The 15,791-nt window shown below is 41.6% G+C and overlaps 1 protein-coding gene across 3 annotated transcripts in view; it reads left to right on the top strand.

Moving 5' to 3' along the window:
* Positions 1 to 15,791, top strand: part of CHRM3 (cholinergic receptor muscarinic 3) — a 524,164-nt gene that overhangs the window by 259,907 nt on the left and 248,466 nt on the right. For all 3 annotated transcript variants that reach the window (XM_086679559.1, XM_086679557.1, XM_086679558.1), the window contains one exon: positions 12,859 to 12,961. The gene's annotated coding sequence lies outside the window, so the exon portion shown is untranslated. The remainder of the gene's footprint in view (positions 1 to 12,858; positions 12,962 to 15,791) is intronic.

The raw sequence follows: 15,791 nt of genomic DNA, 5'->3' as shown, positions 1-15,791 counted from the left end.
CTCCTTGAAGCTTTTCTCGAGTTTCAGTGGCTTGAGAACACTGGAAACTCCCACAAGCCTTGTAGACAAGTCCCGTTGTAAATGTGGGTCTGCCCACTGTCCATAATGGCCGAGTCTACTCTTCACAGTGGCTTTTCCAGTTCTCCTTCACTCTTTGCCCCCAGTCCTGTACATTGCCCTTCCAATCTGAGTTCTCTTGGAATGGGATACCTCATCACCTGCCTGACTGAGAAACCCAGAGCTCCCACATCTGCCCTCCAGGCATCTTCAACACGTCGGTCCCTTATTCCGCTCCTGTCTCACGTCTCCCTCTGTCTCTGGAGAAGTGTCCCTTCAAACTAACCGATTTCCAACCTAGACTCTCCGTCCTGTCTCTCTGGTCCTCAACATCTGACCTTTTAGCCAATTACTGAGTTCTAATCCTCCTATCTTAAGCATTAAAAATTTGTTCTTAAAAGATTTAAAATGCGTGTTGACCTCACCTCCCTGTCTTTTCTCGCTTGTTCAAAAAGGCGTGAGTGCCCTAGTGCGTGCCCCGTGCTGTCTCCAGCGAGCACGCGTTTCCTCCAGACTCCACGGTGTCACCTGCCCTTGCCGGTCCCCTCTCTTCGTTAGCTCACTGCCACTTGACTTCTCCTCCTTCATTATCTAGAAACATTGGTCTTAAAGGTTTTCAGTGAATCCTTTTCTTTTCAAGCCTATTTTTCTCCAGCTTTTCTACCTGAAAACTTTTCAGAAGTTGAGGCCATAGTTACCTATTTTTTTTGACATTGCCATCAGTCAGATCTGTGAATCCTTGTATTTTTCCACTTTCTCCGGTTGGTTCCTGGATTTTGGCTGGAGTCTTCTTTTCCACCTCCTGCCCTCCTAAAATAGTTATCCCCTAAGACTGAGTCTGCCTCTCCTGTCTTACATGCTTTTCTTCCTATTCTACGTGCTCTGTTCACATAACTCTCATGGCTGTTGGGCAGGTAGGTCGTCTTTATATTTTAATCTTTAAACTATCTCTCCAAGGCTTAATTCTTGTGCTATTAATTGTTTAAATGGCTGAATGAGTAAAAATCAGCACTTCTGAAACACAGAACTATTTACCATTTGTCTTGAAATTTACACACACACACACACACACACACACACACACACACACACATTCTTCTCCTTTTTATCTCAAAGAAATTGTTATTCTCCTAGTAACTTGGCCTTATCAAAATATGTGAATAATCTCCTTTTTCTTTTATATCCAGTTAGTTGAGAAGTTGCTGTGTTGATCTCTGCCTGAGGGACTCACCTGGGCCTCTCCTACCTGTAGCCATTGAGCCAGGGGCTTCTCGAGCGCCCCTTGACATTTCCCCAGTCAGAGCCTATGTTGGGGTTGCACTGGCCTTGTGGTTCTTCTAATTTCTAAACACATCTGAGCAACAAGGTGAGGGAAGTTTGAGGAGGAAGACTTATTCCTCACAGGTTCTGGAAGGTGGAAGGCACACCTAAGGGCCACACATTGAGGTCACAGGTAGAGAGAGAGGGAGGGAGCATGGCCTGAGGCTTGGCCTTTTTTGGAGTCCAAGGGTGGGGTGCCCATGGTTTAGGGGGTTCAGTATTGATAAATTGAAAACATAAGAGTGGGAATTAGAATGTAGGAAGGGAAGAGTGGGGTCACCCAAGTGGTCAGTTACGTAGGTTCCCCGGGGCTTTCTGGAAGAGGAACTTCTTGCGTGGGAGAGGCCTGGCTCCTTACCTGGTGGTTTTATTAGCATCTTAGTCACGCAACAGCCGGTATGCTGAGTTGAGATGGGGGTCTATGAAAAGGAAGCCTCAGTGATCAAAAGCGTCTGGTCAGGTGCTTGCACTCCCAAAGCCTAGTCAGCTGTGTCCTTCATGAGGCCTTTTGGCATATTCAGTCCTTCATTTTCCACCCCAGCCTCAGCACCTGCATCAGTCACTGTGTGCCTAGACCCTTGGCATCATTCTCCAGATTCTACCAAGGCCTCATTCTTTCTCATGATCCCCAGTGTGACTGACTCCCATCATGACGCTGTTTCACCTCTCTGTAACAGATTGATTACCGTTCAAGTTTTTGACATGTCTTCAGTGTGAATTCAAGCCATAAAAACATAGAGCTCCATGAGGAGACTGAGGCCCAAAAGGGAAAAATAATTTTCTCACAGAAGCATCGCTTCATTCTTTCCTTTTGCATGTGCCACCTTCCAGAAGTATAGATGCACCAGGAAGGCTACCTGTCATGTTCTCTGCTGCAGCCTGTGGACATTTTCCTGTGTTCCTCTGTACCTGAATCCCATGTCTCCCATGTCTTCCTGCCAAAACTCTACCCCACCTTGCAGGATCCAACACAGATCTGCCATTGCCTTCTCATGCCTGATGAGAACAGAACTCATCCTTCTCTGTGTTCAGGTAGCTTTGTAATTCTGTCACAACCCTGTTGTCTTCCTCCCACAATATGCAGTTAGTGTTTTGTGTTGAATTGCTCTGAAATTCGACAATATGTGCAGACTTGAAGCACCTAATTTTATTGGAAGTTTACTGCTACTTAGAAATATTATTCATTCATCACTTAAGGATACACTTTCCAAATTTAATTTGGCCTCTGCTTCCTTAGTCCCCTGTTCTTCGTATCTACTAAGCATTGCTTACAGATCTTTTTTCCCAGAAAGACCGTCTCTGTCACATGAACCTTCTACTCAAAACATTCAGTGACTCTGCTTTGCTCTCAGGATAAAGCACAAATTCCTAATGACCAGCATTCAAGACTTTCCTTAGTCTGGCTCCAGCCTAGATTCCTGTAAATCAGCTCAGTGTTATCCCCCCCATGGTCTCACAGTATATCATCTTGATTCTTGATTCTGAGCCTTTTTTTCTTATTGTCCACCCCCCCCCATCCCTGAACCAGTTCTCTCCTCTGTTATTTTATGAATTACATTGAGAATTTAAGATCTAGCATTTTCTTCCTTTTTAGTTTATTCTTTATGAATCTACGCCTTTCCCATGGCGCCATAAGACTCACTGCCAATAACGCTGAGCACCACATTAGAAGATGGGTGGATGGATGGATGGATGGATGGATGGATAGGTAGATAGATAGATAAATAGATACACACCATATACACATTGTATGCATATATGTAACTTTCTGTTATTTTCCCAACATGATTATCTTTTTGCCGAAAACATCGTGTAACCTTCCCAAAGGCAAGGATGATGACTTGCACTCCTTTATATCCCACAGAGACACTAGATCCCTAGTGTATCATACTCTCTACTTGAGTTTTTTTGGAATAATTAAATCTAGAACATCTTGAGAAAGAAACACATGTAATGTCTCTATTCTAAAACTTTTCTGACCTTTGTTCTATATAGTCACACTCTTTCTATTGGACTCCTTTAAGCTCCTATTACTAAGACAAAACATTTTTCAAGCAGATAAAGTCAATTTTTTAAAAAAAAATGTGTCCACGGGAAAATTAAAGCTCCAAAATAGTGGGATTATGCATTACTTCTATGCAACTTGCACTCTTAAATATCCTGGTGCTTGATTGTTCTAGTTCAACAATAAGAACAATTCCCAGTTCATCCATAATGTGTTGGCTTCTGGGAAACAGAATTCTAATTTATCACATCAGAGTGTGATTGCAGAAGCTTATGTTCTTTGCTGGTAATTAGTACATGTTTTTTGTGTCCATTCTTGCTCATTAGTAAAACAGTTTGGGGTCTTATTCACAGAAAGAACGGGTAGTTCTAGAGATAATCAGATCAAGCAGGAAGTGCCATATTCCATTTTATACAACACTGAGAAACTGAAAGGGACATTAGTTTCTCTAAAGGGCATCCCTGCCTACATAGCTGAACACCACCTTCTACATCGTTCATCAATTTCTATTCTGACTGACCTCAGCCTGAGCTTCAATCTCCCTGGAAAATTCAGGAGGCTCTGTCAGCATGGAGCCTGTTCACGCTCCTGTTAGTCAGGAAGGGGCTCAGCACTTCCGGACCCAAACCCCACTCATGTGACTGCGAGCCTGCAGCCAGCTTTCCCCGAAGTTAGCAAGCATTCTAACGCCTTAAAAGGGAAAAGTAAGATGAAAACAGTGAAGGCCAATTTCCATTCCCTCTAACAAAAATTCTTTGCACCGGCTCTTTCTTGATGTTCGTTGTGTTAAATTGGTGTCTTGGTTCTGTTTGTTTCGATCAACTGGTGAAAGCAGACTCATTATTCCCCTTCATTTAACAAAGTGGGCGTTTCTCTGCACCTTGCTTAGTTTATTCCTAATAGGGCCTCTCTTTTACAGGCCAGGCTTTACTGAAATTCATTACTGTTTAATACAAAGAACCAGACTCTGACTTCACCAATTTCTCCTCAAATTATTCAGAACCTCACATGTACATGTGACACACGTTGATTCTCATCTGAGAGCTGTGGTCGACTAAGCTATGAAAGGAGATAAGAAAAGGACAGTAAAGAGGATGTGAAAGACTCAGAAGGACTTCACCACATAATCCAAGAAGAAGAATGTGGAGAGGAGGGCATTAAAACATACATCTAAGGCCACCTGCTATATCGATGATACTCTTTTAAAGAAATGCAGTCCTCTAGATGTTTAAAACATTTTAAATTAAAAAAAACTACAGGCTTACTCAAAAGCAGGCAGAACATAACCAACCCCCTGTACTCACCGCCTAGCTTCAGTAATTAGCGGCACATGGCCAGCTTGTTTCTTGTAGATGGCCCTCTTTTCCCACAAACACTGGATTTATTTATTTACTTACTTATTTATTTAGAGAGTGGGGGAGGGCGAGGGGCAAAGGGAGAGAGAGAGAATCTTAAGCAAGCTCCATGCTCAGCACAGAGTCTGACGCAGGGCTCGATCCTGCGTCATGATCCTGGGATCATGACCTTAGCCAAAATCAAGAGTGAGACACTCAACTGACTAAGCCACCGTAGCTCCCAGCACTGGATTACATTAAAAGAAATGCGAGATATGCATATTTCCAAGTGTCTCTAAATTGATATTTTAATATTAAAAATTAATTTTAAAGGGGCGCCTGGGTGGCGCAGTCGGTTGAGCGTCCGACTTCAGCCAGGTCACGATCTCGCGGTCTGTGAGTTCGAGCCCCGCGTCAGGCTCTGGGCTGATGGCTCGGAGCCTGGAGCCTGTTTCCGATTCTGTGTCTCCCTCTCTCTCTGCCCCTCCCCCGTTCATGCTCTGTCTCTCTCTGTCCCAAAAATAAATAAACGTTGAAAAAAAAAATTTTTTTTTAAATTAATTTTAAAAATAAAGTATTTAATCTTTAAGAGATCATCTCTGATATTATATAAGAATTAAGAAGCCAGTTAAGGTTCTGTTTAATGAACTGTAGTCAGGTATAATGTATATACAATACTAAGCACCCATTTAAATGTATATTTGGATGAGGTGAAACACATTCATCTACCATGTTATTACCAGTAAATCAAATCTTAGCAGTGCACTTCCGTCACCACACCTTGTTCCTTTTATGCCCCTTCTTTGTCTCTTGACACATGCCCTCAGCCCGCCTTAAGCCCCAGGTGATTACTGCTGTGCTTTCTGCTTTCTAGATTTCCTTTTTCTAGAGTTTTCTAACAGTGGAATCCTATGAGGGGTGCCTGGATGGCTCAGTTGGTTGAGCATCTGACTGTAGCTCAGGTCACGATCTCACGGTTCGTGAGTTCGAGCCCCACATTGGGCTCTGTGCTGACAGCTCAGAGCCTGGAGCCTGCTTCGGATTCTGGGTCTCCCTCTCTCTCTCTGCCCCTTCCCCACTCATGCACTGTCTCTCTCTGTCTCTCAAAGATTAATAAGCATTAAAAAAATTTTTTTTAAATGGAGTCCTACGATATATATTTTTGTGCCTGGCTTCTATTGCTCAGCGTAATATTTTTGAAGTTTCTGCATAGTATTGGGAATATGAGCAGTTCATTCTCTTTCATTACATTTTTTATTCCATTGTATGAAAGTATCTAGATTTGCTCCTCTGTGTCCTCTGACGGACATCTGCTTTCTCAGTTTGGTATAATTGTGAATGAAGTTACTCTGAACATGGGTGTAAAAGTCTCTGTGTTGATACATGTTTTTATCTCTCTTGGGAAACTAACTAGGAGTTTAATTGCACAGCCTTGTAGTAAACATGTTTAACTATACAGTAAAACTGCAAACCTGTTTTCCAAAGTGGTCACATCACCTTACATTCCCATCAGCAGTGTATGGAGACAAGAGTGGCTTCCTGTCCTGTCTGGCCAGCACGAATACAGTCAGTCGTTTTAATGTGAGCCATTCTTGTGGGGGCTTGGTGGCTTCTCATGGAGGTTTTATTTTGCGTGTCCTGATTACTAATGGTGTTGAGCATCTCACTCGTCGCCTTACCGGACTCCTCAAACTCGGGTCGTCACTTTCTCAATTCAGTGAGGCAGCTGTGCTCTGCCCACTTCCTCTGTCCACTTTCCAGAAATCTTTTCCAAACAGGGAGCCCAGATGTTGTCTTCCCTCATTGGTTTCCCTTCCCTCAGTCATCACAGTCCTGTGTACCTGTTGTCTGGTTCTTGAAAACAGTTATTTCGTTTGTTTTGCACAGTCTTCTAAGGTTCTTTTTTGGGGGGAAGGGGGAAGGCCGGTGCCGTGTGCAAACGATTTAGGTTACTCTCCATCCTCGTTACTCTGTCATGGTTATAAATAGAAGTTCAGGTTATTTTCGGCAATTTTCTATATTCTTTTTTTTAGTTTATCAAGGACCAAGCCCAGAAAACTCAAGTCATATTGTATGGGAAAAAAAAAAAAAAAAAAAAACCCTTCAACTTATCACTTCTGGGCTCACTGTCTGATGGTAAAAGAATATGACACCAAGAAAGAGAAAGGAAAGCGTGCCCCTTTGCCGAGCCTGAGGAACCTCTGCCAAGCAGGAATGACAGTGGCAGGGAGGAAAGTAAAGCTGTAGAATGTGTGCCTGCCAACTTTCTCTCTTGGGGTTTTAGCCCAGAAAAAGAGAGGTGTGTCAGTGAGAACGAGGTGTGCACAAGACAGGGAGCTTTTTCACGTGCGGCCCCGTGCAGCAGCATAGTGAACTCGGCAGTTCAGCCTGCTAGGTCACAGGGAGGTCTTGGAACGTAGGTTCCCGTGTGGCACAGAAAGGACCCGAGATAGCCGGAGAACCTGTCACTGGGGCTGGGGTTCCATCACGTGGGTGAGGGTGCTTCTGACCTGAGGGCTGCAGCACTCGAGGGCTGAGTTTGCATCACAGCCACACCCTAGAAAAGGCTTCATTGTCAGCAGGAGGCAGGATGAGTTAAATAGAGCTGTCTACCCACCGTAGCAGGGCAAGAAAAAGCAGATGGCATACCTACCAGTGGTGAATTGAACTATAAAGTCCGCAAAGCCGGGAGCACTCAGATGGATAAGGAGCCCCGTCCCGTAGGTCAGAACAGATAAAAGAAGTCATGTCTGGAGACAGAGACCCTTTTTTCTGTTCCTAGATTTATTCTTTTGCTGTTGTTCTTTTTAAAGTAATCTCTACGCACAATATGGGGCTTAAGAACCCTGAGATCTTGAGTTGAGTTTTGGGAACTCAAAACCCTGAGATCAAGAGTTGCCTGCTGTACCAACTAAGCCAGTCAGGTGCCCCTGTTCCTAAATTTATTGAAGGCACACCTCTTTCCACTCTGCATAACACACACACACACACACACACACACACGTTTTAGAAAAGAAATAGAGGAAGTTGACGGAGATGCTAACTTGTCCAAAAAAGATTAATGGTACCTGAATTACACTTAATTTTGTGTTTCTTTTTATACACAAATGCACAAATACAATACAGGCAGAGGGGCAGGGATGCGGTTTGTGAATTTCTAATGATCTGTAAGATTTATACACTTAGGAAGTGCCTTTGCTTTCCAAGAACTGTTGACATGAGATGGGTAATAGTTTCTCTGCATTCATCTCTAGAAGACAAGGAGTGTGTTGGAGCAGCAAATGCCATGACTTTACTGCCTAGAACCGAGAATGAGACCAAGAATGGACAGGGGTGAATATGACACCATCTAAGCACTTGCTTGCTCATCCTTAGTCTTACACGAGGCAGAAGCAAGCACCAAGACTCACTCTTGTTTCTTCAAATGCTCCTTCTTCTTGCCCAGCCAAAGACAAAATGGCTTCCCAAAGATGGAGGAGACCTTGCTGGGGCCAAGGGGGATGTCTTAGAGCAGAAGATGAAGCAGCGGGAGAATTCTCCAGCCCACCTACTTTCCCTAGAACATGGGATGGAGGGAATGTGAGAAGATGAAAGCATAATACATAGTGGGAAAGACTACTGGTCGTAGATCCATTTCAGATCACATACATTAGCAATTATGTCAACGCATCTTGTAATCTCATCTTAATTTCCAATGGCTGCCATAATACTAAAAACATTTGTTTACACCATTATGTTAAAATCTGTGCATTTTGTCCCAGCATCATACAAACCTTGCCTCCTTCCCTCTTCCTCCACTATCAAATAGTTAATTATGTAACAAAATAATATTGTGTATGTGGAAATCATTTAACCATATAAACACGTACTCCAACTGTATTGTGTTTGTGGGTCTATATTTTAATTCAATGGATACTTTAAACGAGTACAGTTTTAAATTATATGGTACGAAGGGATTAGGATTTCTTAAATGTATTCATCCCTACTCTACCCCTAGCACAACTATTTTCTTTTTCTGGTCACCAGCTAGTATTTACTCACATATGTAGTTTGTTCCTACTTATAATCAGAACATGCAATTTTATATATAGCTTTCTTTATCACTCTCCATATTGCAACTTAATGGAGTTAATCTAGCAACATTTTCTTAGAATCTCCCCTGTTGGACACACAGATTGTTTCCATTATTCACTATAATGAATAAGGCTGCAATAAACATTTTCCTAAGTATGCCATTTTCTAATTTTGAATTATTCCCTTGGGGTAATTTGTAAGATTAATAGTCCAAAGATATGAATGTATTTAGGGACTCTTAATATAGATATGGATCAGATGGGGGGGTCCATGGGCTATATATATGTATAGTACCACCAGAACTATATGAATTTATCAATTGTTTTCCCAGTAACCTCATCTGCATTTATGTTTTCTTGCTTATAATTTTAACTAACATAATATGTGTCACTTTTTAAATTTATTTGTATTTCTTTAATTGCCATTCAAATTTTGAAAGTTTACATATTGCTTTACACATGCCTTACTATTAGTGAGCTTAATCAGGGAAATCACTGAAGTATCATTCAAGCATAGGTTCAAGTTCCAACTCTGAATTAGCCTCTCAAAAAAAAATAATAATTTCTTCAGTTACGACTTAGTGACAATGAGGCTTGCATTACAAAGTTGTTGAAATGATTGGATGAATCAATCAATGCCTCATGAGTTAGCAGCACATGGGGAATTGTTACTTCTCTCTCTGTCTCTGCCTCCCTCATCTCATCTACCAACCCTCGTGCCCCTGACTTCCTCTCGCGTGGATTATGCACTCACACTCCCTTGGTACACAGTTTTATAGGACCCGCCTTGTCCTTCCAGAGTTTACATCCATGGGAGCTCTTTGTCAGCGTTCTCTAGAGAACCGATCTCTGACTTGCCAGCAAGTGCTGACTTATATTGCACATCGCTGAAGTCAGATCTGTTGGACCACGTGTGAACTTACTTGAGTGTTCACACAAACATGTGGGTAATACACTCAATATGAATGTCTTTCTATAAATTACTCACTTTAGGATTCTGTGTATAGTCTCTTCTCCGAGTTTCCTTCCACTAGTCTTTTCAGAGATATTTTTATTTGTTTATTTGCCTCTTTGTGCTGGTTTCGGGTAATACTTTATCTTAATCTTCCACTTATTGTGTCCCACCTGAGAACAAGCGTCCTTCTCCTGGTAACAAGTGCAGTTGGTCAGACAGTCATAAGACAAGCCGATCGCTAGACGTTGCATTCTAGATGATACTGTCATCTGGATTTTGTCCATCTTACGTCTAGTGTGTTTTCCAGGCATTATCGCCCAGCGGTTGCCTGAATTGGTTTCCATCTTGAGGACCTTTGTGGCAGGAGCTGTCTTTTCAAGCAGTCATTTTCCCTTAAACCCAAAATAATTCCAAATACATTATAAAGTATGAGAAAGCCTGTGAGCAAGCATATGGTTTCTCAATTGGAAAAGCATCAAAATTGTAAATTCCTGTCCTCTTCCATGAGGGCAAGGCGGTTTGGGGTCTACCAGAAGATCTTCCAATCTCTCACCTTCATGACGAGAAATCGAACTGAGTAAGATGTGTTCTAAGCAGTTCCACTTCGGGATTTTAAAAAGAGCAAAAGGGGAGGAGGGAGAAGAAGGGAGAAGAGTTCTCTACAGTCTTTTCCAGCCTCAGCAACTGTATTTCTCATCCTCTAGAGAATGCCACGGGCTCCTTTCGATTTTTTATTTCTTACATAAGCCTTCTCTTTATGTGTCACAGGCAAGGCTTCATTTTTGCATTGCTAAACCTGCTTTCCTGCATCTCTGTGCCCACTCTCCCCATTTTTAGATGTTACACATGAGTGCTGGCCTCTTTTCCTATCTGAGCAGATGCAACAATTGTACCTTCTTACCCACATCCAAGCCCTTCATCCGCACACTGCACCAGCAAATGTTCAAGTACTGATGATTTCCACCAAGCCTGAGAGAGGCTCCTGTGTAATAGTTAAATCAACAAAGGAAATTCAAGGATCACAGCTGGGTTTAGACACAAAGACCAGTTTTTCCACTGCTGGTGAGTGGTACACAGCAGCCACCATGCCCGCAATATGCCTGCGCAGAGACATCTAGCACTGAAATATCCAAACTCACAAGGTGAACAGAACGTGCACTTACAATCACGGTCTTGTTTCTCTGCCCCACACTTGCATTCATGAAGCTGGGACCAGAAAGGGCGATATTAGAAACGGTGTACTTGTGCCCAGAGCCCAACTTGCACACAGCAAGAAAGCTGTTGACATGAAACAGGACAGTGACTGTAATGGCCACACCACGTTCATCGCTGTATCGCACGCACTTCTTCATGAACCCTGGCATCCTGAGCCTCTCCCTGCGGCTGACGGAGGACTGGCCCCAGCTTGAACCTCAGTCTGCATGACTCACTTTGTGGTTTGATCAAGTCCCCTTAGCCACAGTTTCCCCTACACAGTGCAGGTAAGGTCACACTGTCCTGCAAAGAGTTCATTAAGCTAGAAGGAGATAATGTGCATACAGGATTTTGGAACAGGGTTCAAATTCTCTACAATTACCAGGGTAGTTGTTTTTGTTAGCACCGTTAGGCTGATTTACAGTAATTTAAATCTGTAAAAAGATGTTCTGCCATTTGTTTGTGTATGTTCCACTTTCCTCACCCTGTTGTGCACCAATTAAGGCGGCTTTCAGAACATGCCGTTCTCCCTCATAGCTTCCTGCGTTTGAATATGCCGCTTGAATATCCTTCTCCTCCCCTCCACCCCCATGTCCCTTTGTCTGTCTGCCACTTTCCTACTCAGCATTCAAGACTCAGCTTAAAGACTTCCTGACTGGTGATGCCCACCTCTGTACCCTGTCTGTACCACAGTCGGGCAATTACTTGCCTGTATTGGGATGATCTGTGTCCAGTGTGGTCTCTTCCATTTGACTGGACCAGGCTTGTCGAAGGCAGAACCAAGTCTTACTCAGTTTTCACCCCAATACCTGGTTCACGTTATTCACTCAATAAATGTTGATCAAAATGGTGAGTGAATGTCAAGTACTTGGTGCCATGAAATCAATTGTATTAATCAGGTGAGGGATTCTTTGCTTCTTTGCTATAAATTTATGAAGGAAACTCATCACTCAGCTTTCTATAAGTGGTATACATATATATTCATTTTGTGTACATATTAAAGGGGAAAGCTAATAAAATACTCCCGGGGCTCCTGGGAGTCTCAGTCGACTCTTGATTCCACCTCCAGTCGTGATCTCACAGTTTGAGAGTTTGAGCCCCACATCGGGCTGCACAAGGTGGAGCCTGCTTGGGATTCTCTCTCTCTCTCTCTCTCTCTCTGCCCCTCCTCCTCTGCTCATGCATTCTCTCTCTCTCTCAAAAAAAAAAAAAAAACTTTAAAAAATACTCCCAATTATTTGAAGTTTCAAACCGAGGACATGTGACCATGTGACAGAGACCATAAGATGTGATGTTTATGTGGAGAGGTAAGTTACACAAATTCATTGTTTCCCCAGTAGCTGCCATGAATCACTCATTCAGCAGGACACCAACACATATTATAGAAGAATAGGGTTTCTTGATGAACATTTGGAAAATTCTGGGAAAATCTCTATTTATAAAATTTATCATTTAATTACAATGTCATCTCTGGAGGAGTAGGAGAAGGCTGGTCAAAAAGTAACAACCTTCCAGTTATAAGATAAAAAAATAGTAGGGATATAATATACAGCATGATGACTATGGATAATATTGCCATATGACATATATGAAAACAGTTAAGAGAATAAATTCTGAGAGCTCTCATCACAAGGAGAGAGAAATTATTTTTCTTTTCTTTTTTGCTTTGTTTTTATTGTATCTATATGGGCTGATGGATGCTAATAACTACACTTACAGCAATAATGATTTCACAATATATGTAAATTAAATTTATTAGGCTGTACATCTGAAACTTACACAGTGATGCATGTGAGTTGTATCTCAACAGGACTGGAAGAAAGTGAAATGCCATCTCACAACTTAGCTTTCCGAGTATCATTTTGTCTTTTGTTTTGGTTTAGATTAACTTCCTCTTTCATTATTTTGTTCGATTTTCAGCTTTCGTGGTAACATGGCCCCTGTTTTCCTTCTACAAGAGAAATTCAGCACACAGCAGAGTCCTTGATAAATTGGATTAGTTTGATGATCCCACTTGGAATAGGTATGTAGAACTTCAATATTTTCTTACTTAGTGTTTTGAACCCTTTTTATGATTCAACAGGAACCATTCCTGCTGTTCTTCCTGCTCACTGAGAATGGAATTTGCTATGAGGAGTAAAACTGATGGGTCAGAGATGACCTTTGTCTTTTCTGCTTCAAAGTATGTGTTTACGACTTGCAAGGCTCCGGAAGATGCCTTTCTTTTCTTCCTCGTGTGATAAATACACATTGAGAATACAGTCATTGCAGGAGAGGGAGGAAATTCTATGCTCGTAGTATTCTGAAAATAATATTAATCTGCAACTCTTTGAACATCAAGTATATGAAATATGACTGATGCTCTGGTATGTTTATGAGTATAATATCTGTAGTTCAGTGCTGTAATGGAAAGATACAAACTTCTTTTTTCCCAAAATTAGGCCAGGCTTAGACAAAACTGAATACTAAATTACAGACTGAATAATTGCACATGTGAATTAATTAATCATCCCCGGATCACTGAGGTTTTGTGACAATTACTCCCTTGGTGTATCATCATATAAGTATGATATAAAACCCACAAAATACAGTATCTGACAGTTTTTCTATATACAGAATTCTTTTGAAGGAAATGTTCTATAATTAGATTCTTATAAGGTATAAGCCTTGTAACTCTTGATTTGATCCAGTTAAGACTACTTGGATAACTACTGTGTGTGTGTGTGTGAGATATATTATCACTAAGGTATATTTCATTATAAGATTCATTGCTTTCTTGTATTTGACTTTTAAAATATTATTAGGAATATGGTAGGCTTGTTGAGATGCTGGCAAAAATTTAGAAAAGTGTCTCATCTATATAAATTGTATTTTCAAAAGTAAAACTCTATAACAACTCTCCCGTGCCCCGCCCCTCAAAAAAAAGTGTTGAAAACCACATTTCAGAAGTAGCACAGACTTGAGAGTTAATGAGACATGAGGACCTAGCTTTACTACTTAACCCATTACCTTAGGAGAATCTTTTATGTTTCCTTAGGAAGAGTGTTATTACTTAATTTGAATGGGAGGAAGAAAATAAATTAATTCACAGGTACAATGTATGAAGTCCACGAGGTCACTTTTATTCTTAATGAAGTATCAGGTAATTAAGGATTGTGTTTCCAAGAGTCTCCAAAGAATTTTATTTCTACCTTCTGTGAGAGTCTGAAATCCATAATTAGAGTTTAACTGCCTGATTTAAACAGAATTTGCAGCTGGTCACCTACATGTTAGATCTGTCTTCGTTTGTTTATTTTTACAAGGTTTTGTCTTGGTTTTTGGCCCACACAAAGTTGATACGTATGTATTTTAAACAATTACCAAATCAAAAAACCCAGGAGAGTTCACATAAAAATCTAAGTTCCCAGTCTTCTCTTTCTTGGTCAGTGACACTACAATTAAACCAGTTACTTATTTAAGAAATCTAGTTGCCATACAAGAGACTTCCCTCTTCTTAACCTCTCCACATCTACCCCATCAAGTTCTCCAAGTTCAGCTCTGACTCTGTGGTTTTCAACGCTTATGGTGAAAAGATGCTGGTTCCCAGGTTGCACCCAGAAAAGGAAGGCAGAATTTTTTTTAAAAAAGCTCCTCAAAAGATTCATATGTGCAGTTGGGGTTTAGAGCCACTGCTCCAAAATCTTCATTCGTGTCTGTGTCAAATGCCACCACCCCTCCCCCCACGCAAGTGAGACCTTCCCGTCTCACCAGTGCCCTGCAGTGGTCCTGAATTCACCTTCTCACTTCTATTCTGATCCCCAGTCAACCCATTCTCTGCCCAACAGCCAGAACGATTGTTTGTAAATAGAAAAACATCTGGTCAGTGCTTGCTTACACCTCTTCAGTAATAACAGCAATAATGAAGATCACGGATAATGATCATTTATGCTTTGGTGGGATGAAGTTCAGGTTTGTTGAAAGACCGAGTCACCGAAGTGGTGAATTTCAGGACAAATGGGGGAAAGGGCATAAAAGGTATAACTGAAAATACCAAGGCAGTTTTGTTCCACACCCCCCCCCCAAATCAGGCTTCTGGCTGAATCTTCTGCTGGCCTGTTCCTCTAGGCAGTGACCCAGAGGCCAAAAATAGTGCTGACCTTTCCCACAAATTGCCACCCAATCCACGTCCTGGTCTCCCATGACCATCAGGAGGAGCAAAGGGATTTCATAATTTGTCAGTGACACTATTATAAGATTAATTTCATGGCACAGCCACCAAAGTTTATTAAATGTCACTCCCTCAGAGTTGCACGATTCACCCAGCAAAATACAATGATATTGGTAAATTTTTAGGCAAAATAACAGAATTAAGGGTGTGTATTTGTTGGGGGGCGGGGGATGATGGTTACAGCTAGGATCTTTTTTCCTATAGCTCATAGATGTAGGTCTTTCTTTTCGCCAATAAATCATGTAAATCCAGTTATTTATTTGAGCTGCAGTGGAGACATTTTGTCCTCATGTGACTGTATCATGATTTTATAGACCACTGTATCAGCCACTGAAATCTTTTCTTTAGATTCTAAGCACCCCATCACTGTAGATGTTGCGCTTTCCACTGGGAAGGCAGAGGATAAGGTTTTCATCAAAAAGTACACTCTTTGAGGTATAGTGGTGTTGTTTCATCAGAGTTTTAAAAGATACCAGTAAATGCAAACCGCTTTGGTGCTGAGTGGAAACTTGGATCCCTGTCGGCACCCCATGCACGTGGCATAATCAACTTTTATTTCGTGCTTTTATTTCATGCTGTCTTATATACAGAACCTTCTGCAGTTCACCATTTCCATTATTAAAAAGTTCAAGGAGCTGCTTTAAGA

The sequence above is a fragment of the Puma concolor genome, chromosome D2 (genome assembly GCF_028749965.1).
Source record: "Puma concolor isolate L17-30 chromosome D2, mPumCon1.1.hap2, whole genome shotgun sequence".
Classification (NCBI taxonomy): Eukaryota; Metazoa; Chordata; class Mammalia; order Carnivora; family Felidae; genus Puma; species Puma concolor.
Note: the sequence above shows the minus strand (reverse complement) of the source record. Positions and strands in the feature narration are given on the sequence as shown.